A 22,278-nucleotide genomic window follows, 5' to 3' on the forward strand; every position below is an offset into this window, starting at 1 on the left:
AATATTCCACTTTCTCACTAAACAATTGTCAGTTTTATATTACATTTTATTCAATGTTTTTAGACCCACATTGTGTATGTCACATTCACATTTGTGATCAAATTGTAATGCATTATATAGTTTTAAAATAAAATTGTTTACCAACTGCATAACTGCCATAAGTAACAGGATAAGGCCATGACCAAATTGAGTCAGAGACTGCAGCTGACCAAGCACTCCCACGCTCTATAAAAGAGGCAGCTCTGGACTTCCCCTCGAACTGGTACCCACCCAACACAGGTGAGTGTATTGACTATGATCTCAGTTTTAAATCCTTTTGATCAGTCAGTAGAGTTAAAGTAATTACAGAAGTATTTTGTCCATATTTCTTTGTCTGATTTATCTTTGTTTCAGGCGACATTCACATGGAATTTCATGGCATATCAACATTATTTCAAAACAATTTGAATGTTTGAATTTGAAATACTCAGTTAGTTACATCCAGTACATACCCTGTCTCAACACATACTGTATACTAAGTGACCATTAAGAGCAGCACTATTTCTCTGGTTGTGGAAGTCAGTTTTGAAAATTGATAATGAACTGAGTACAGCTGGCACTTATTAGTTAAGTGAATACGTTTTGTGATATCCACACTTGACTGCTCTTAAACTGACATTCTGCAAGTAAGATTTAAAATGAGAAAAACAAACTGAAAAAAAAAATTGTATTCATGTTTCACCATCTTTTTTATAGCATCTTGACACTCCATCAAATACTGTACCAGTCATCTTTTTTTGGAGCCAGTTGAGGTAAAGCATGTCAAATCTCCAACGTCAGATGGATACAAGATTTACATTTCTGCATTATGCTGATATTTCTGTGATCTTTTCAGTCTCCACTAAAGTGCCACCATGAGCACAGACGCAGAGATGGAGTGCTATGGCCCGGCAGCCATCTACCTCCGGAAGCCAGAGAAGGAAAGGATTGAGGCTCAAGCCGCTCCTTTTGATGCCAAAACTTCCTTCTTTGTGGTGCATAAGGAAGAAATGTATGTCAAGGGTAAACTTGTGAAGAGAGAAGGTGGCAAAGCCACCATTGAGACTCTGGATGGAAAAGAAGTAGGTGTATTTCCAATGAAGACACTTTTCTATGTGGGTGTTTTGTAGTGGCTTTAAGTTCATACTAACACAGTGGTTGACAAGGACATCCATCTGATGAACTCTAAATTTGAAAAAGAAATCTTAGGTAAACCACCTTTACTGTTTCTCTTTTTCCAGACACTTACTGTAAAAGAAGATGAAATCTTTCCCAGGAACCCTCCAAAGTATGATAAAATTGAGGACATGGTCATGATGACCCACCTCAACGAGCCTACTGTGTTGTATAACCTCAAAGAGCGTTTTGCATCATGGATGATCTACGTAAGTTTCCACTTAACTAATGCAATGAGTATTTATATCTGAGAATTTAAATGTTAATACTGTGTTTATTTTCTATTTGTTCTATTACAGACCTATTCTGGGCTGTTTTGTGTTGTTGTGAATCCATACAAGTGGCTTCCTGTGTATGATGCTGTAGTTGTTGGAGGGTACAGAGGCAAGAAGAGGATTGAGGCACCACCTCACATCTTCTCCATCTCTGATAATGCCTATCAGTTCATGCACACAGGTAAAATTAAAGTTAGCAGTGTTAAGTCATGTAGAATTAAGCTTACACATAAGCTTATTGAGGAAATTACAAAAAAGAAATTCATGTGAAATGTCTGTTTTTTATTTCAGATCGTGAAAACCAGTCTATCCTGATCACGTAAGTATAGCAGAAACTGTAATGCTAAATCATATTATGATAATAAAGCAGAATCTTGACATTAGTCTCTTATACCCCAGTGGAGAATCCGGTGCAGGAAAGACTGTCAACACCAAACGTGTCATCCAGTACTTTGCAACAATTGCAGCTATTTGGAAGCAAGAAGGCTGAGCCAACCCCTGGAAAGATGCAGGTACATTGGTTGTTTAATATAAAATTGTTTGTCAGAGGAAAGTTAATGTGAATGTTTAGCCCATGTAACTCAAATCCTCTCTTGCAGGGCTCCCTTGAGGACCAAATTGTTGCAGCCAACCCTCTGCTGGAGTCCTATGGTAATGCCAAGACTGTGAGGAATGACAACTCCTCTCGTTTTGTAAGTAATCCAGGGAACATCTCAAGACATATTGTTGCGAAATTCCAAAAGCTGATGTTATCAATGATCTGGCTCCCTAGGGTAAATTCATCAGAATCCACTTTGGCTCTTCTGGGAAGCTGGCTTCAGCTGATATTGAAACTTTCATTTTCAACCATGATGTGAATCAAGATTCATCTGGAGTGTCATATCTTTGATAAAGTAACAGTTTTAAACTGAAATAGAGTCATCACACAGTCTCTGGTTAAATTTATTTTTCTTAGATCTGCTGGAGAAGTCCTGTGTAACCTTCCAGTTGTCTGCTGAAAGGAGCTACCACATCTTCTATCAGCTGATGACTGGCCACCAACCTCAGCTCCTGGGTATGTGACTTTGAAAATTTGACACTGAAACTTAAATAATGCCAGAGACAAAACCAAGCAATGATGTGTATTTTTACTGTGCGCCTATAGAGGCTCTTCTGATCACCACCAATCCCTATGACTACCCAATGGTCAGTCAGGGTGAAATCACTGTGAAGAGCATTGATGATGTGGAGGAGTTCATTGCAACAGATGTAAGAAAACATTTTAGTTAAGTATATCTTGCATGCTTAATGCAACCGGGAAGTTTTTTTTTAAATACCAATAACTTTTCCTCATTTACAATGTAGACTGCTATTGACATTTTGGGTTAGGGTTTTGCTACCCAAGAGTCAAGGTCGGAAATGAGATGGTAACCAAAGGTCAGACTGTGCCACAGGTAAGATAAAGAAAGTTCAATATTTGAACAAATAAAATGCCAATATCTCCATTTTAACAAAAAAATATGATTGTGATGATTCTAAAATCTTTATTTCTAGGTCAACAATGCTGTCAGTGCTCTGTGCAAGTCTATCTATGAGAAAATGTTCTTGTGGATGGTCATCCGTATCAATGAGATGCTGGACACAAACCAGCCAAAACAGTTCTTCATTGGAGTGTTGGATATCGCAGGATTTGAGATCTTTGATGTGGGTGATCTGAAAAATATTTGAGTTTGCATCATGTCAACAATGTTTTTCTATGACTCATTATGTCACCATAATTACAGCAACTCTGCAACTCATCATGCATCAACTTCACCAATGAGAAACTGCAACAGTTCTTTAACCACCACATGTTTGTCCTGGAGCAAGAGGAGTACAAGAAAGAAGGCATTGTCTGGGAGTTCATTGACTTTGGTATGGACTTGGCTGCCTGCATTGAGCTTATTGAGAAGGTCAGTAGTCAATCAAATCAAAGTGATTTTTTGTGTGGGAGCTGCAAAGCTCCCACACTATGTTATCTTCGCTCTTTATTTATTATTATTTATTATTATTATTTCGCCGTTTTTCGTAGCGTAACTAGTCCTACACGATTTGTCGTATCAACTTCGTTTCAATGTCAAATTGTACATATCCATAAGGAGATGTGTGCTATTACTTTTCATATCGCTAACATATTCCATTGATTTTATATAATTTTTTAAAACATTAAAATTTATAATGGAAAGTCAATGGGAGCGATGTTTGAAAGCTCATATCTCAAGAAGTAAAAGTGCTAAAGTGTTCAAACTTCAACTACAGGTGGCCCATGAGCAAATGCTTCACATATTGTAAATAATGATCTGTAGCGCCACCATGTGGTCAGTTATTACATGTTTTACATTTTGGCTTATAACTCATGAACCGTAAGGCGTATTCAAACAACCTTTGCACAGTGTGTTCCTTGGATGGTACCAAGTAGACTGATATAGGCCACGCCCATTTGCGTCTAGAAAATTTTTCCGCCATTTTGATTTTTTTGAAAAATACATTTTTTACTACTTTTGGCACATTTTTCATCCAATCTTCATCAAACTCGGTACACAACATGTTTAGAGGACCCCGAACATAGCTATTATCTTCATTTTTTGGTAACCCTTACCGTTTGTCCGTAATTGGTTAGCAAACTTTTGGGGGCGTGGCCTGATGCATTTAACGATCAATAACTCTTCAATGCCGATTCGGATCGCCACCAAATTTGATAATCTTGTACACATGGTGGCACTGTACCATTATGTAATTTTGATTATATTTGATACAATTTTACCAAATGGGGGCGCTACTGTAATATTATAACACAATATTCCTACAGTTCTGTTGTCTTCAATGAAATGAAACTTGGTACATTAGTTCTCCATGTCAATGTGTACGATATAGTGAAACATGGAGCCAATAGCCCCACCTTGTGGCCATTAGTGAAACACCAACATATGACTTATTAAGTTCCATATCTTTTAATGTCAACCTTCTATGATGACAGCAGAATTGTACAGATGAGGATATTGAACACCTTTGTGGTATTTAATGAAACTTCACCTGTAGGTGGCGCCACAAAATGTTGAATAATTGCTGCTCCAACAGAAATCTGCAGTGAAGGTAGCAATAACAGGAATGGTGGCAGCGGCTGCATCTGGCAGTTTGCGAGGGATGCGTCTGCCAGTTTGCAGCTCCCACACGCAATTTCTTATGAAATTGCTAAATTTTCTAGTTAAATCATGTTTGCTTCCACTGTTAAACCTTTGGTGTGATTTTTTTTCTCAGCCAATGGGCATCTTCTCCATCCTTGAAGAGGAGTGCATGTTCCCCAAGGCCTCAGACACTTCTTTCAAGAACAAGTTGCATGATCAGCATCTTGGCGAGACCAAGGCTTTTGAGAAGCCAAAGCCTAAAAAGGGTGTGCCTGAGGCTCACTTCTCCCTGGTTCACTATGCTGGTACAGTTGACTACAATATCCAAGGCTGGTTGGACAAGAACAAGGACCCCCTGAATGACTCAGTTATCCAGCTCTACCAGAAGGCCTCCAACAAACTTCTGTGCTTACTGTATGCAAAACATGGTGGAGAAGGTGCGAAATAAGATTGAGTAGAGTGATCAGGAACTCTGAGTAACAGTACAGCTGATATGTTCTATCAAAAACACGTTACATTTTTTTAACCACAATTTTAAAAAGTGTTTTCTATTACTGTGTAGCGGAATAGGTATCTTAAAGATATTGAAAATAGCTTTCGTAATAAGGGGCACCACCTTTGTATGAAGGAAAAGATTTTTACTTAATTGGTTGTTTGATTAGCCAATTAATAAATCAATAAATCATAATAATTAATAAATCAATACATTTCTGAATCAGTCAAATATCTAAAGTTCGTGGCTCTACGGTTCAATAGATCCCCTGTATCACTTCAAAGAATAGACATACACAATTGATTGGGTTTTATGGCTTTTATTAACTACACACTACTAATAAATGATGTATAAATAAATGTGATGATACAATGCAATATGAATTCATGAGATTGCTTGATATAGCGACATGAATGAAAGATGATGGTGAATGATGAATTTAAATAAAAGATATGTAATTATGTGGAAACTAAGAAACTTAGCCTATAAGTTTTACTGAGCCTTACTTTTAAAGGAAATTTGAATTACTCGATCTGACATCAACCCTTGATTAATGCAATGTTTGGATCCTACTTTCATCCGTGGAGGGTTTCAGCTGTCCGTCTTTCAGAACCGCGTACGCACACCAAGTGGAAGATCTCAGACAGCATCGCAGATTCGGGCGGGGTTCGATGTCCGGGTCGGCTGGCCTTTTCGTCAGACTGCCTTGGTTCCGGTCGTTGTCCGCTGGCAGACTTTGTTCCTCTCGGTTATGATGAGTCGTAGGGTTGACAGACGTTTATCTGCCCAAAAAGTTCTCTCAGGTTGATGAAAGATGGAGGAAGGGTCTAATTTAACTAGCTCACTTTCTGGAGAGATCTCAGCGTCAAAATCATCAAAAATGTCAAAAACAGGCTGGATGTAAAACTTAATGACGTGTTTACTTAACGTGCCTTTTCTCTAGACGTTGCTGGTGAAAGTTACAAGATTACAAAACTTAAGAAAACTTAGATAAAGAATAACTAAAGATTAAACTAAGAATGTGTGAGGTAAAGAAAAGATGGACAGAGCGGGACCCCTGGTTCGGGTCGCAGAGCCCTGTTCAGGTCATGCTAAGACCAAGACCAAAAGGGAAGAGAGAGAGAGAGGGTCAGCGTGCAGCTGGTTTTTGTCCCTAAGGAGGGTTTGTGTGTCAGCCAATCAGATTCATCAGAGCTCACTCTGAGGATCTAATTTCCAGCTTTTATCATGAAACTTTTCATCATCATCATTCATTCAGTATTTAATCCTGATTATAAAATGCATACTATAATCTATTGACACAGAACACAGGATGTATTATTCTGTTATTAATATGACATCAGCTGGATTCATCAAGCTGCCATTCATTAAAACTGAAGAGGAATAATATGGTCAAGCATAACACATAGTTATTCTACTTATTCCATGATAGATAATTGATTATCACCAAAATGTAAGCATAACATCAATGTAACACTTTCTCACATTTAAACAAACATTTTCATACCAAAATTTAGTAAGTAAGTAAACTAAAGTAAGAAAGTCTAATCACAGTTCTCCAAATACACATTTATCTATGATCGCTGTAATAGCTGTTACAGTGGAGGTCTCTTTAGGTAATTGATAATCATATAAGTAATTGGTATTGTTTAAACCATACTTTTCACTAAGATGTTCTTACTTGAGTATTTAACACTAATTTCCTCCCTTTCATGCTCTGTGTGGTTTCAGGAGACACAGAGAGGGGGAAGTCCGGAATGTGTCTTTTAGTTTACGACCATTGTTTGTGTGATTCTTCTCTGAGGAGAAGGAGTCTCTCTGATAAATTATGACGTCCGAAGGAGACACCACGTCTGTTTTTCGTTACTTTATGTAGTTCTGCTCACCCTTGGTTGCCCATGGAAGACTGGATGGCTTACAAGCTTCTCATGAGACCCCTCATAAGACCAGAGTCTCCGGGTTTGGGGTGAGAAAAGCCATTTTCCATGCCTCGGGTTAAACCTTATGACCGGAAGAATGGGAAGAGGGGACAAACTGGCTCATTCTTACAAAGTGAATTATCACTTAATGGTCCCCTTGCCATTAGCTCAAAGCCTTCTATTCGACTCATTCTGCTCCATGGAATGTTAATGGATCTTTGTTTGTCCAAGAGAGAGACCCTGTTTGTCTCTATATCAGATCTGGTTCAATTTCCTCATCTGAGGGTCAAAGGTGACTCTGACCAGAGGATGTTCTGAGCAGTACTGATGTCGTATTCACTACAACTGCCTGTACAAGAAAGTGATCAACAATGATGATATTTACATTAGCTATTAGCAGCTTAATCAGTCGCAATTTATGATGTTGTACGACATTCACTATGTTTGTAGTGAGGAGTAAGAAACCATGTGTCTGTTACACTTGGTTCAGGCCTTGAATATAGCTGCTGACTATTCTGTAATAATATATACATGCATGTATAATCACGCACATGCATGTATAATCACGCACAATTAGTTGACACAGAGAAAACTTAAAAAAGAGATCCTAGAATTAAATTTAATGTTTGTGAAAACAGAGCCTGCTGCTGGTGGTGGTGGTGGCAAGGGTGGAAAGAAGAAGAAGGGTGGTTCCTTCCAGACTGTGTCTGCTCTTTTCAGGGTATGTATTGTTTCATACTTTAAACTATTAAAACCATAATTTTGAAATACTGTTGGCCATTTTCTTATGTTTCTGAGCCACAGGAGAACTTGGGCAAGCTGATGACCAACTTGAGGAGCACTCACCCTCATTTTGTCCGTTGCCTCATTCCTAATGAATCAAAGACCCCAGGTAAGAAGCACCTGGCCTAATCTTGCACACTGAATGTGACACATTAATGAAAAAAACATTTTGAATATGATATTGGAACTTTCAGGTCTTATGGAGAACTTCTTGGTCATCCATCAGCTGAGGTGTAATGGTGTGCTGGAAGGCATCAGAATCTGCAGAAAGGGCTTCCCCAGCAGAATCCTCTATGGTGACTTCAAGCAAAGGTGATATAATTTAATATAAGCAAATCTAGTTGATTTCAGTTGAGTTAAAAACAGTTCGCCAAGGTGTGGGGTCACTGTAAGTAACAATACAATATTTTCCTGTAGATACAAAGTATTGAATGCCAGCGTCATCCCTGAGGGACAGTTCATTGACAACAAGAAAGCTAGTGAGAAGCTGCTAGGCTCTATTGACGTGGATCACACTCAATACATGTTTGGACACACAAAGGTTAATCTCTATGAACAGTGTCAAGATATGGTATGTACATACATCCCTTTGTATCAGTGAATGCTGATTACTGAGTCCCTTCAAACAACCACACAGGTGTTCTTTAAAGCTGGTCTGCTGGGTGCTCTGGAGGAGATGAGAGATGAAAAACTGGCTGCTCTGGTGACCATGACTCAAGCTCTCAGCAGAGGATATCTCATGAGGAAAGAGTTTGTAAAGATGATGGAGAGGAGGTAGGATTATCATACAGTAGACTGAACTGTTTTATTCATAACAGCTGTTTTTGTTGTTTGTAATGAAATAACATTACAGAAAAGTTACATTTAATTCGTATTAATTTTCCAGGGAAGCTATTTTCTCCATTCAGTACAATATCCGTTCATTCATGAATGTGAAAAACTGGCCATGGATGAATCTGTACTTCAAGATCAAGCCTCTTCTGAAGAGTGCTGAGACTGAGAAGGAGCTGTCTGCGATGAAGGAGAACTATGAGAAGATGCAGACAGACCTGGCTACTGCCCTAGCCAAGAAGAAGGAGCTGGAGGAGAAGATGGTTTCCCTGCTGCAGGAAAAGAATGACCTGCAATTGCAAGTGGCTTCGGTAAGTAGGATATGAAAGTAAGAGTGACTCTGCCATATCCACACTCCATTAATTGAATATTGTAGTTAACATTTTTATTAACCCTTAAACTATTCATGTACATGTAGAGAATACATTGCCCATTAATTTACTGTATGTTAAAATATACTGTAGGAAGTTGAGAACCTCTCAGATGCTGAGGAAAGGTGTGAAGGCCTGATTAAGAGCAAGATCCAACTTGAGGCCAAACTCAAAGAGACAACTGAGAGACTGGAAGATGAAGAGGAAATCAATGCTGAGCTGACTGGCAAGAAGAGGAAGCTGGAGGATGAATGCTCTGAGCTGAAGAAAGATATTGATGACTTGGAGCTCACCTTGGCTAAAGTGGAGAAGGAGAAACATGCCACAGAAAACAAGGTTGGAATCATTTTAATCCTGTATTTATTTATTTTTAAAGGCAGTGTATTTGATGTTAGCTTTCAAACATATGGGTATAAAGTGATGGAAATAATGCACCTTTCCCAACATTTTCAGGTGAAAAACCTGACAGAGGAGATGGCATCTCAAGATGAGTCTCTTGCCAAGTTGACCAAGGAGAAGAAAGCCCTCCAAGAGGCTCACCAACAAACACTGGATGATCTCCAGGCAGAGGAAGACAAAGTCAACACTCTGACCAAGGCCAAGACTAAGCTGGAACAACAAGTGGACGATGTGAGGAAACATTGTTTTTGATAACATATCTGTATTGTTAATTTGTGTGTGAGAATCGACATTCCGTGATAACAACTCAAAACATTATTTAATATGAACGTTATAATATCATCTCAAAAGCTTGAGGGATCACTGGAGCAAGAGAAGAAGCTCCGTATGGACCTTGAGAGAGCCAAGAGGAAGCTTGAGGGAGATCTGAAACTGTCCCAGGAATCCATAATGGATCTGGAGAATGACAAACAGCAATCTGAGGAGAAAATCAAGAAGTACGTTTTCTGTTTTTATGTTTAATCCTTACATTGATTAATTGCCATAATTCAATACAACAGCAATACCTTTTTCCTATTCCAGGAAGGAGTTTGAGACCAGCCAGTTGCTCAGCAAGATTGAGGATGAACAGTCTCTTGGTGCTCAGCTTCAGAAGAAGATCAAGGAGCTCCAGGTTAGTATTTGAAATGAATGTTATACTCATATGAATGTTATACTCTGTGACTGAAAAACCACTGCTCACAGTGTGTTCAGTTAACAAGCTGTCTTTATATTGGGATCATCCAACCTAGGCACGTGTTGAGGAGCTGGAAGAAGAAATTGAGGCTGAACGGGCTGCTCGGGCAAAGGTGGAGAAGCAGAGGGCTGACCTCTCCAGGGAACTTGAGGAGATCAGTGAGAGGCTTGAGGAAGCTGGTGGAGCAACAGCTGCTCAGATTGAGATGAACAAGAAGCGTGAGGCCGAGTTCCAGAAGTTGCGCCGTGATCTTGAAGAGTCAACCCTCCAGCATGAAGCTACCGCAGCAGCTCTCCGCAAGAAGCAGGCCGACAGTGTCGCAGAGCTGGGAGAGCAGATTGATAACCTCCAGCGTGTCAAGCAGAAGCTGGAGAAGGAGAAGAGCGAGTACAAGATGGAGATTGATGATCTCTCCAGCAACATGGAGGCTGTAGCTAAATCCAAAGTAAGTTTATAACTGAAATATTGGCTGTTATTATGGTTATAAATATGGATTTTCTACGATAATTATGAAGTAGTCTCCAACTTAGACAAATGCAAAACACTTGCTTTGTTCATGTTAATATTTCTAAATACATCATGTTTTGTTTTCATAGGGTAACTTGGAAAAAATGTGCAGAACTGTTGAGGACCAGCTGAGTGAGCTTAAGGCCAAAAATGATGAGAATGTGCGCCAGCTGAATGACATTAATGCACAGAGGGCAAGACTGCAGACAGAGAATGGTGAGTCACATGTGATCAAAACTAGTAATAAAAACCACATATGATCATTTTCATTAATGACTCATTAACATTTTGTCATTCAGGTGAGTTTTCTCGCCAGCTTGAGGAGAAAGATGCTCTTGTTTCCCAGCTGACCAGGGGCAAACAGGCTTACACTCAACAGATTGAGGAGTTGAAGAGACATGTTGAGGAGGAAGTGAAGGTATAAAGCACTTTTATCTCCTATTATTCGATTTTAATAGCCTACTGGTGGAACTGGGTACTCCATAGGGACACAATAGAGAGTAAATTGAAGTTAATTTATACATTTGTTTTACCTAAAATTTGCCTCATTATATTAACTTGTTTTCAACTTCATTTCTGTTTGGCCAAGTAATAACTACTGAGAAAATGCTTTGTTAAAGGGTTAGATATTGCAAAGACAGACATAGGACAGTTAAAGGGGTTGAATGATAGTTGTAGGTAAAAAATATTGTCAGAAAGTCAATTCTTTTAGTGAAATACACAATGATAAATGTTTTATTTTAAAGAACCCATGTCTATGGTACTTCAATAATACTTACATATTTCTGTGATACATCTGGGTCAGTAAAATATGTGTTCCATTTCATCAGGCCAAGAATGCCCTGGCCCATGGTGTTCAATCAGCCCGCCATGACTGTGATCTGCTCAGAGAGCAGTTTGAGGAGGAGCAAGAGGCTAAAGCTGAGCTGCAACGAGGAATGTCCAAGGCAAACAGTGAAGTGGCTCAGTGGAGAACCAAATATGAGACTGATGCTATCCAGCGCACTGAGGAGCTGGAGGAGTCCAAGAAAGTCATTTTAAATTAGTCTTCCAATCAATTGCTTGCTTCTCCGGAAAACATTCCACATATTTTACTATCAACAAACAAATTCTTCACTACAGGAAAAAGTTTGCCCAGCGTCTGCAGGATGCTGAGGAGTCCATTGAGGCTGTGAACTCAAAGTGCGCCTCTCTGGAGAAGACCAAGCAGAGGTTACAGGGTGAGGTGGAGGACCTCATGATTGATGTAGAAAGAGCTAATTCTCTGGCTGCCAACCTTGACAAGAAGCAGAGGAACTTTGATAAGGTAACAGGAACTCAAAACCACACTGGTTTGAATGAAATACAAAATGATCTTGGTAATTAATCATTGTATTTAATCTATATAATTCTAGGTCCTTTCAGAATGGAAACAGAAATATGAGGAGGGCCAGGCAGAGCTGGTAGGAGCCCAGAAGGAGGCTCGCTCTCTTAGCACTGAACTGTTCAAGATGAAGAACTCTTATGAGGAGGCTCTGGATCATCTGGAGACCATGAAGAGAGAGAACAAGAACCTTCAGCGTAAGTCAATCCCACAATATTTAAAGTAATATTAATTCATCATTGTAGTGATTATACAGCTTCTTCCTTGACTTCTGTAGCTGTAGGTCATGACATTTTGTGGTGGAAAAATGTGGTTTCTACATAAAATGTAGATACTTAATTGCACTGAATTTTGGCTTTTAATATGCTACAGAGGAGATCTCAGACCTGACTGAACAGATTGGTGAGACTGGAAAGAGCATCCATGAGCTAGAGAAATCCAAGAAGACAATAGAGACTGAGAAAACTGAAATTCAGTCAGCCCTGGAGGAAGCAGAGGTACAATACAAAAAGACCGCTTCATTAAATTGCATGTATTAATTAGATTTTTTTTTCTTGATTTTTTGAGAAAATAACCTTTAAGTGTATGTTCAACTTTTTCTTTTAAGGGTACACTGGAGCATGAGGAATCCAAAATTCTCCGTGTTCAGCTTGAACTTAACCAGATCAAAGGTGAAGTAGACAGGAAGCTGGCAGAAAAGGACGAGGAGATGGAGCAGATCAAGAGGAACAGCCAGAGGGTCATTGACTCCATGCAGAGCACTCTGGATGCTGAGGTCAGGAGCAGGAATGATGCCCTGAGAGTCAAGAAGAAGATGGAGGGAGATCTGAATGAGATGGAGATTCAGCTGAGTCATGCTAATAGGCAGGCTGCTGAGTCTCAGAAACAACTGAGGAACGTCCAGGGACAGCTCAAGGTGAGCTTTGTCTGATCAATGAATAAACAAATCTTACAGAGCAAAGAAAGTTAAGTCTTTACCCTTGCACGTGTTATCAGGATGCCCAACTGCACCTTGATGATGCTGTCAGAGGACAGGAAGACATGAAGGAGCAGGTTGCCATGGTGGAGCGCAGAAATGGCCGAATGTTGGCTGAGATTGAGGAGCTCAGATCTGCTCTTGAGCAGACAGAGAGGGGATGCAAAGTGGCTGAGCAGGAGTTGGTTGATGCTAGTGAGCGTGTTGGACTGCTTCACTCTCAGGTTTATATTCAATAATTAACAAGAAAATGCCTTTATACAGAATGAATATAGTATACATACCAGCTTTCGTATACATAGCATACAATTAAAAGTGACTTTCTTAAATTTTCAGAACACCAGCCTGTTGAACACCAAGAAGAAGCTGGAGTCTGACCTTGTACAGGTTCAGGGTGAAGTGGACGATTCAATTCAGGAATCAAGAAATGCTGAGGAGAAAGCCAAAAAGGCTATCACTGATGTGAGTTTACATAGTCTTCTTTATTCTAAAATTCAACTTCACTGTACTGCCCTTGCAGCGCGTAGTCCTGTGCAAAGCTAGACAGCCAGCTAACATACAATGAGTCCTCCAATAACGACACAAGGCTTGACTTTTCTTGTGTTTACTGGTTTCCTCTGTTGTTTTTTTTTTGTAAAAAGACAAATAGTCTCCAAGTCAGAAGCGTATCAAAAAGTATTCAGCAACATGCGTTCATCTGTCTGTCTTGCTTGTCTGTTTTTCACTAAAGAAGCAGCTAAAACTAGCAGGAAAGCTACAAAGATGCAATAAAAAACATATAGAACAGAGCGCTCACTCTGACGCTATTTCTGAGACCTGACGAACAGAACACCCACATTTTACTTTTTTAACCAATAACTTATTTCACTTATTTAACTTAACTTTAAAGACAGCACACTCCCCGCTTGATATAATAACATTATATCACTAATTATACAACCAACTTGAAGGGGAATGTCTTCTGGTAGCAACATACTTAGAGTCATTTCACTGAGTCTCTGAAAGTAGCAAAACAATCTCTGAGATTGGCCTAAGAAACACTTTGGCTGTCCCGTCCTTCACAATCCGCACCTCTACCTTGCGAACTTTCTTGTCACCACTTGGCAAGGCCTTAACGACCAGTCCCATTGGCCATTCATTTCTGTAGGCCTGGCTGTCTTTCAATAAGACAACATCTCCTTCTTTGACATTGGGTTTGTCTTTTGTCCATTTCCTGTGGCTTTGTAGAGTAGACAGATACTCTCCCCTCCATCTCTTCCAAAAAGTGTCAGCAAGACACTGTACTTGCTTCCACTGCTTTCTGTACAACTGACCTGTGCCAAAGTTCCCAGGAGGCGCAGAAATAGCACTCATTTTCTGAGTAAGAAGCATTGCAGGTGTGAGCACTGTAGGCATATCTGGGTCAGTGGATACAGACACAAGGGGTCTTGCATTGATGATCGCCATCACCTCGGCCATGAAAGTACTCAGGACTTCATGGGTGAGACGTGTTGGTCCTGTCTGAAGCAGCATTGCGTCCAGAATGCGCCTGGCGACTCCGATGAGCCTCTCCCAGGAGCCACCCATGTGAGAAGCATGGGGAGGATTAAACACCCAGGAGCAACCTTTCTCCTCAAGGTACTTCCTGATTGTTGTGTCCTCTGTGTTTATGTTCAACTCCTTACAAGCTCCCACAAAATTTGTCCCTCTGTCGGACCGTAGAAGTTTGGATGGACCACGAATAGAAAAAAATCTTCTTAGAGCGTTGATAAAACTGTCTGTTGACATAGTTTCAATCAGTTCAATATGCACCGATCTGGTTGACATGCATGTAAAGAGCACAGCCCACCGTTTGCTCTCAGCACATCCTCCTCTTGTCCGACGGGTCGTGATAGTCCATGGCCCAAAGACATCTAGACCAACAGTGGTGAACGGTTCAGGAGTGAGTCTGTCAGCCGGCAGATCAGCCATCTTCTGGTCTACCATCTTCCCTCGCAGTTTGCGGCAGATAACACACTTGTGGATGACAGAAGACACCAGACGCTTGCCTCCAATTATCCAGTATCCGGCTGCTCGGATAGCTCCTTCTGTAATGTGTCGCCCTTGGTGAGCTACTTGTTCATGAAAGTGTCTCACAAGTAGAGTGGCTATGTGATGGGTGTGTAGAATAAGCAGTGGGTGCCTTTCTTCTTTTGACAGGTCAGCAGAAGAAAGACGGCCTCCGACACGAAGCAAACCATCTTTATCCACAACCGGATTGAGCTTTTTGAGTGTGTTTTCATATTTAAATTCCTCCTTGAAAGCTTTGTGCTGGACAGAACGAATAATCACAGCTTTGGCCTGTGAAAGCTCACTTATGCTGGACGTTTCTGTGAAACATTTCCATCCTTTCCTTTCTGTCTTGTCTGTCTTTCCTTTGAAAGCTGCTGCAACATGAATGAGTCTGGCTATGGTGCGATAGAGTGTTCTCCAGCTTGAGCATCGTTCAAAGTGTTGTGAGTCCAACTGGGACTCTGATGCTTTGGTTGCCAGAGTAGTCACCTCAGGACGAATCTCATCATCAGCCTCAGGATCAATGAGGGCAAAGAGATTGGATTCGGATGTCTCCGCTGCTTTATCATGATACAGGAAAGCCGGACCTGAGAACCAGTTACTGTGCTGGAGTTGATCTGCTGGCATAGACCTGGTTGCATGGTCTGCAGGGTTTATGTCTGTTGGCACATAGTACCACTGATCAGGGTGTGTGGATCTTCTAATCCGAGTTACCCTGTTGGAAACGTACATATAAAATCTTCTTGTAGAGTTGTGTACATAACCAAGCACAATCTTGCTGTCGGTAAAAAACTTCACAGCGTCTACCTCAATGTCCATCTCATCTCTGATCAGCTCATATAGTTCAACAGCCAGCACAGCTGCACAGAGCTCTAGACGTGGAATGGTGTGGGCAGGGCGAGGGGCCAATTTTGATTTCCCCATGACAAATCCAGCATGATATTGTCCCTCAGTGTCAACAGCTCTCAAGTAGGCCACAGCTCCTATAGCTACTGTGGAAGCATCTGAAAAGACGCACAGTTCTTTTCTCTGTGTCAAAGACAGTGAAACAGGTATGTAGCACCTCTGTATGTGCAGGTTTTCCAGGGCCTTTAAAGAGCCCTTCCATAAGTTCCACTCTGCTTCCTTTTTTGGGAGGAGAGGAGCATCCCACTCACTCTGTTCAGATGACAGTTCTCGGACTAATGCTCTCCCTTGCATTGTTACAGGGGCTACAAAGCCCAAGGGATCATACAAACTGTTGACCGTCGACAACACACCTCTTCGTGTGAAAGGCTTCTCTTCTTGGGACACCAGGTAAGTAAAGCTGTCTGTTTCTAAGTTCCAGGAGAGCCCAAGGCTCCTCTGAAGAGGGAGAGGATCCACTCCAAGGTCCATATCCTTCAGATCCTTGGCACGGTCCTCTGCTGGGAAAGCCTCCATTACCTGGCTACTGTTTGATGCCACCTTGTGCAGTCGCAGGTTAGATTCCGCTAACATCTCTCTGGTTCTTGTGAGGAGGTCTATTGCCTCTTCAGGAGTGGCAACTGAGGTTAAACCATCATCAACATAAAACTGCCTCTCCACAAACTGTCTTGCATCGGCACCATGTTCTTGTTCACCTTTTTGAGCTGCTCGTCTCATGCAGTAGATGGATACAGCAGGTGAAGGGCTGTTCCCAAATACATGGACCTTCATCCTGTACTCGGCCACGTTCTTGCTGATGTCATTATCCTCATACCAGAGGTACCGGAGATAATCCCTGTGGTCTTCTCGGACAATAAAACAATAAAACACTTGCTCCACATCTGCTGTAAGGGCTATGGGTTCTTTACGGAACCGCAAAAGAACTCCCAACAAGGTATTATTCAAGTCTGGTCCACTTAGGAGCACATCATTGAGAGACGTACCCTCACACTCAGCGCTTGAATCAAATACAACTCGTATCTGGTCTGGCTTCTGTGGGTGGTATACTCCAAACGTCGGCAAATACCAGTGTTCTTTATCTTCGTCCAAAAGTTTAGCAGGCTCAGCTTGATCATTGTCCAGCATCTTCTGCATGAACTTGACATAGTGGTCTTTCATTTCTGGCTTTTTCTCCAGAGTTCTCCGTAGTGAGCAGAGTCGTTTCAAAGCTTGCTCCCTGTTGCTTGGAAGACGTCGTCTAGGAGAGCGGAAAGGTAAAGGAGCGACCCAGCTGTTTCCTTTATTTTGGTAGACCTCTGCATCCATGATGGCCAGGAAAGCTTTGTCATCAATGGATAGTGCTGGTCTGTCATCATCCTTGGACCTGTCAAACACTGAACACCCTAGGCTGTCTGTATTCACAATGAGACTTGTGTTCTCCTCACATGCAGTAAAGGTTGAACTGTGATGCTGTGTCATGCCACTGTAGTCTTCTTTGACATGGATACTATTTGGACAAGGTTTGAGATAGGATGTGCGACCTTTCGGCAGTATGTTTGTTTTGTAGACGTTGACCTCTGATGGTTTGTGAAATGTCCCTAAGCACACATCACCTACAATGACCCAGCCAAGGTCTAGCCGCTGAGCATAAGGTGCATTGTGAGGCCCGTTGATTTGCTCACGTACCTTGTGCACTCTAATGATGTCTCTCCCCAAGAGCAGAAGGATAGGAGCATCTCGGTCCACAGGTCGGATCTTGTTAGCAACTGACCATAGGTGAGGGTGATGGTGTGCAATCTCTGGGGAAGGGATCTCTGTCCTATCATCTGGCACCATGTCACACTCTATTAAGGGGGGTAAAGGAAGCTGCAGTTTCCCATCCATGGACTCAATGACGAAATTGGCGGCCCTCCTACCTGCAGTCTGCAATTTCCCAGAACAGGTTTTCAGGGTGTATGGGGTGGAGCTAGCATTAATTCCAAAGAGTGTGAAAAACTCTGTCTTGGCTAAGGACCTATTACTTTGTTCATCCATTACTGCATACATCTTGATCGTCTTCTCCTTTTCTCCTGCAGGATATATTTTCACCAAACAGATTTTGGAGCATGAACGTGAACTGTCCACATTTCCACAAACCTCTGTGCACTTGGAGGTGACTGAAGAGACTGAGTTCTCTTGCTCCCCGCTGTCATCTTCATCTGCCACAGCACTCTGTCTGGTTACAGGAGGAAGAGGAGGAGGACCCGGATGCAATGCTGCAATATGTTTGTCACTGCTGCACTCAAAGCACTTGACAGTTATCTTACAGTCTTTTGCCATGTGTTGAGTAGACCCACAACATCTATAGCAGATGCGATTCTCTCTGAGATATGCCTTGCGCTCTTCTAGGGATTTGTCTCTAAAGAGCTTGCATTTTTTCAGTGGGTGTGGCTTCTTATGTATCGGACACTGCCGATCTGGTTCCTCCAATTTCTTCAAGACTGGAGCAGGAGTAGGTCTGGTTTGAATGCCTGACAACTCTGCGGGGATGTCTGTCTTATGTGCAGCCACAGAGAATTTGTTTGTGTACCTCACAGGTTTTTCGGTCCTGACAGGAGTGTGACTGCTGGGGGTGGATATAGTGAAGCTCGGATCATTTCTTATCTTTGCCTGTTGTCGGACAAACTTGGAAAAGACAGAGAAAGGAGGAAAAGCCACCCTGTAATCCTCCTTGTACATGCTTCCAAAGCTTATCCATCTTTCTTGAAGGTTATAAGGGAGCTTTTCCACTATTTGCTTTATCCCCCGGGCTGTATCCAAATATGAGAGCCCTGGTAGAGCACCATCTTCCTTAGCACATTCCAGTTCAAGGAGAATGTCACTTAGCTCTCTCAACTTAACATTATCTCTATTGGTCAGCCTCGGAAAGTGTTCAATCTTTTTGAGCAGTGCGTCTTCGATGACCTCAGGAGTCCCATAACACTCTTCGAGACGTTGCCAGACCATAGCGACACCTGCTAAGGGATTGAGGACATGCACTGCACGAATTCTCTTTGCCTGTTCTGACGATTCAGCTCCAAGCCACTTTGTCATCAGATCCAGTTCTTCCCTGGCTGACAGATTCAAGTCTTTAGTGGCACTTATGAAAGAGGCTTTCCATGACCAATAATTTTCCGGTTTGTCATCAAACTGCAGAAGACCAGCACTCACCATTTCTCTCCGGATGAGATATCTTGCAAAGTCTTGTGCACCTTTAGGGTCTGGTAAGTACTCTTTTTCAGGATTGGCTGTGTGCTTTGGATTACTATGAGGGTAAGTCTCACTTGGATATGTACTCATTGTTGGCTCTTTCTTCATGTCTTTGTAAATAGGCTGTGTGTTGCTTAGTATGCTGCGAGAAATTGCTGGTTTAATATCATGTATTTCCAGTTCCTTTATTTTTTCCTCATATGACTCCTCAGCTACATGCGTTGAAGGCTGTTCCTGCAAAACCAACTCAGACTGTACTCGCTAGTGCGTTGCACTGCACTGAGGGGTTCCTCTTCGACATCAGGGAGCTGATGGAGATCCTCGCTTTCAGCTTCAGCTTCCTCATAAGCTGTAGCCTCAGCTTCAGCTGCAGCAACTTCTCTTTGGCACTTGAGTAGATGAAGACTAGCGTCGAAGTCAGCCTTTTGCTTTAGCATGCTTGCTTCTAGATCTGCCCTCTGCTTCATCACGTCAGCTTCTCTTTTAGCGTAGGCTAGTTGAACTCAGGCAGCTTTTGCCTTAGCATGGGCTTTTGTAGCTGAAGAGACTGTTGATGAAGAGACTGTTGCTGAGAGTGCCTACTGGATGCTCTAGATGACTGTGACTTAGCATCAGAAGCTTGAGGAGGCACTTTATTCTCAGTTGCTTGATCTACAACCTCTGCCTGTTCTTCTCCACTAGCTTCTTTTTGCTGTGTAGTGGCTTGTTTTTTAAGATATTTCTTTCCTGAACGTAAACTCATGTTTGCTGAGTATTGTTTTCTGATGCTTGAGCCCGCCGGTCTCTTGTCTTTTTACTGTACTGCCCTTGCAGCGCGTAGTCCTGTGCAAAGCTAGACAGCCAGCTAACATACAATGAGTCCTCCAATAACGACACAAGGCTTGACTTTTCTTGTGTTTACTGGTTTCCTCTGTTGTTGTTTTTTTGTAAAAAGACAAATAGTCTCCAAGGCAGAAGCGTATCAAAAAGTATTCAGCAACATGCGTTCATCTGTCTGTCTTGCTTGTCTGTTTTTCACTAAAGAAGCAGCTTATTATTTCACTTATTTAACTTAACTTTAAAGACAGCACATTCACTTCACAAAACACTTGTTTATGCATGATGCCCATCATTTCAGGCTGCCATGATGGCTGAGGAGCTAAAGAAGGAGCAAGACACCAGTGCTCACCTGGAGAGGATGAAGAAGAATCTGGAGGTCACAGTCAAAGACCTGCAGCACCGTCTGGATGAGGCTGAGAACCTGGCCATGAAGGGTGGCAAGAAGCAGCTCCAGAAACTGGAGTCAAGGGTATGCTCTCAATACATCTGCTTCATGGTGTTAATCACACTTTCACACTTTTAATATATGGAATTAATTCACTTTTCTCACTGCAACAATTCCTTTACAAGGTTTTGATATACTATGCATCATCACATTACAGGTTTGTGAACTGGAAACTGAGGTTGAAGATGTGGAGCTGATGCTGTTAAGGGAGTCCGCAAATATGAGAGGAGAGTGAAGGAGCTGACCTACCAGGTAAATTCGGATTTAACTAAAAACTATCACGATTTCTTGGTTTTGAAAATGTCTCTCTATATAGTGCAGTAACATTGCTTCTTTTGTATAGACTGAGGAGGACAAGAAGAATGTGCACAGACTTCAGGATCTGGTGGATAAGCTGCAGCTCAAAGTCAAGGCTGAATCAAATGGAGTCAAATGTGTTGTAATTTGTTATACAAAAATGTTGCACAAATCAAAAATGACTGAAAGAAAACATACTAATATGATGTAAAATTAAAAAATACAACATACTTCAACTCCAAACCTTTGCAGGAGGAGCAGGCCAATACTCACTTGTCCAGGTTCAGGAAGGTCCAGCATGAGATGGAGGAAGCTCAGGAGCGTGCTGACATTGCTGAATCCCAGGTCAACAAGCTGAGAGCTAAAAGCTGTGATTATGGAAAGGTAAACATGTGATAATATTTTACAAATATTATAATTTACTTTTTATTTTAAGAATAGATACTGAATCATCTTTCTTGTTTTCTTTCTAGGCTGAACATGCTGAATAAGAGACGTCCTTTTGGAGCCTTTGGACAAAGTTCATAAAATATGAACTAGCTGTTTCATTGTCTTCTTACACTGTGTTTATTCAATAAACATTTTCCTCAAAATATAACAATATTTATTCTCTAGTTTCTCTTTAACCCTTGGTGCCTCACTAAGGACATTTTTGGCTTTTCATTTTTTGTTTTCTTGATCATTAAGGCTGTGTTTATGCATATGGCATCAAGCTCGGTGAGAAGCTCGGTGAGAAAAGTTACTTTTAATCAAGTTTTGGGACACATTGAGCCAACAACAACAGGCTACATGGGACCGAAGAAGACCATAGGGGTGGAGGAGGTCGAGGATATTAGGAAGTCGATTTTCTCACGGAGGAGATTTCTGCTGTTAGGCTGCAGCAGAACAGTATTCTGGATCTGGTCGAGGAGGTGAAGTCTTTACGCATACAAAATGCGGAAAAGCGGCTTGCCTGCCTGGAGAGCAGAGTTGAAGACCTGGAGCAGTACACCCGGATGAATGATGTGATCATTACTGGGCTCCACGTGAAACCCCGGTCATACGCGAGGGCGGTGACCGCTGACAACGGGGGGGAGCCCGGTGAACTGGACATCAGTTCAATGGAGCAACAAGTGGCTGCCTTCATGCAGACCAAGGGGATAAAAGTGGTCTGTGATGACATCGAGGCATGCCACCCTCTGCACAGGAGAAATGCTGCCGACAAACCAGCCATCATCATCAAGTTTGTCAACAGGAAAAGCAAAACTGCACTACTAAAACAGGCAAGGAAGCTTAAGGGAACCAATGTCTTCTTGAATGAGCACCTGACCAAAAAAAAATGCTGACATAGCCAGGAAGGCACGCTACCTACGAAAGCAGGGAAAAATCCAAAACACTTGGTCTACTAACTGTAAAATCTTCATTAAGATGAATGGAACACCTGAGGAGCTCAAAGTATTAGTTCATAAATATCAGAAATATGGAGGAGCTGGAAAAATACCAACGGTCAACAGGAACTGGACAATAAGGTAACAAGCAACTGGTTTACACACAACCATGACATACACTGAATTAAAAAATGTTTTTCTGCATCTGGATCTATT

The 22,278-nt window shown here is 41.6% G+C and overlaps 1 pseudogene; it reads left to right on the forward strand.

Moving 5' to 3' along the window:
- Positions 1-893: 893 nt before the first annotated feature.
- On the forward strand, positions 894-21,290 carry LOC128364332 (myosin heavy chain, fast skeletal muscle-like; annotated as a pseudogene).
- Positions 21,291-22,278: the final 988 nt, after the last annotated feature.

This window comes from Scomber japonicus, chromosome 9, assembly GCF_027409825.1.
Source record: "Scomber japonicus isolate fScoJap1 chromosome 9, fScoJap1.pri, whole genome shotgun sequence".
Classification (NCBI taxonomy): Eukaryota; Metazoa; Chordata; class Actinopteri; order Scombriformes; family Scombridae; genus Scomber; species Scomber japonicus.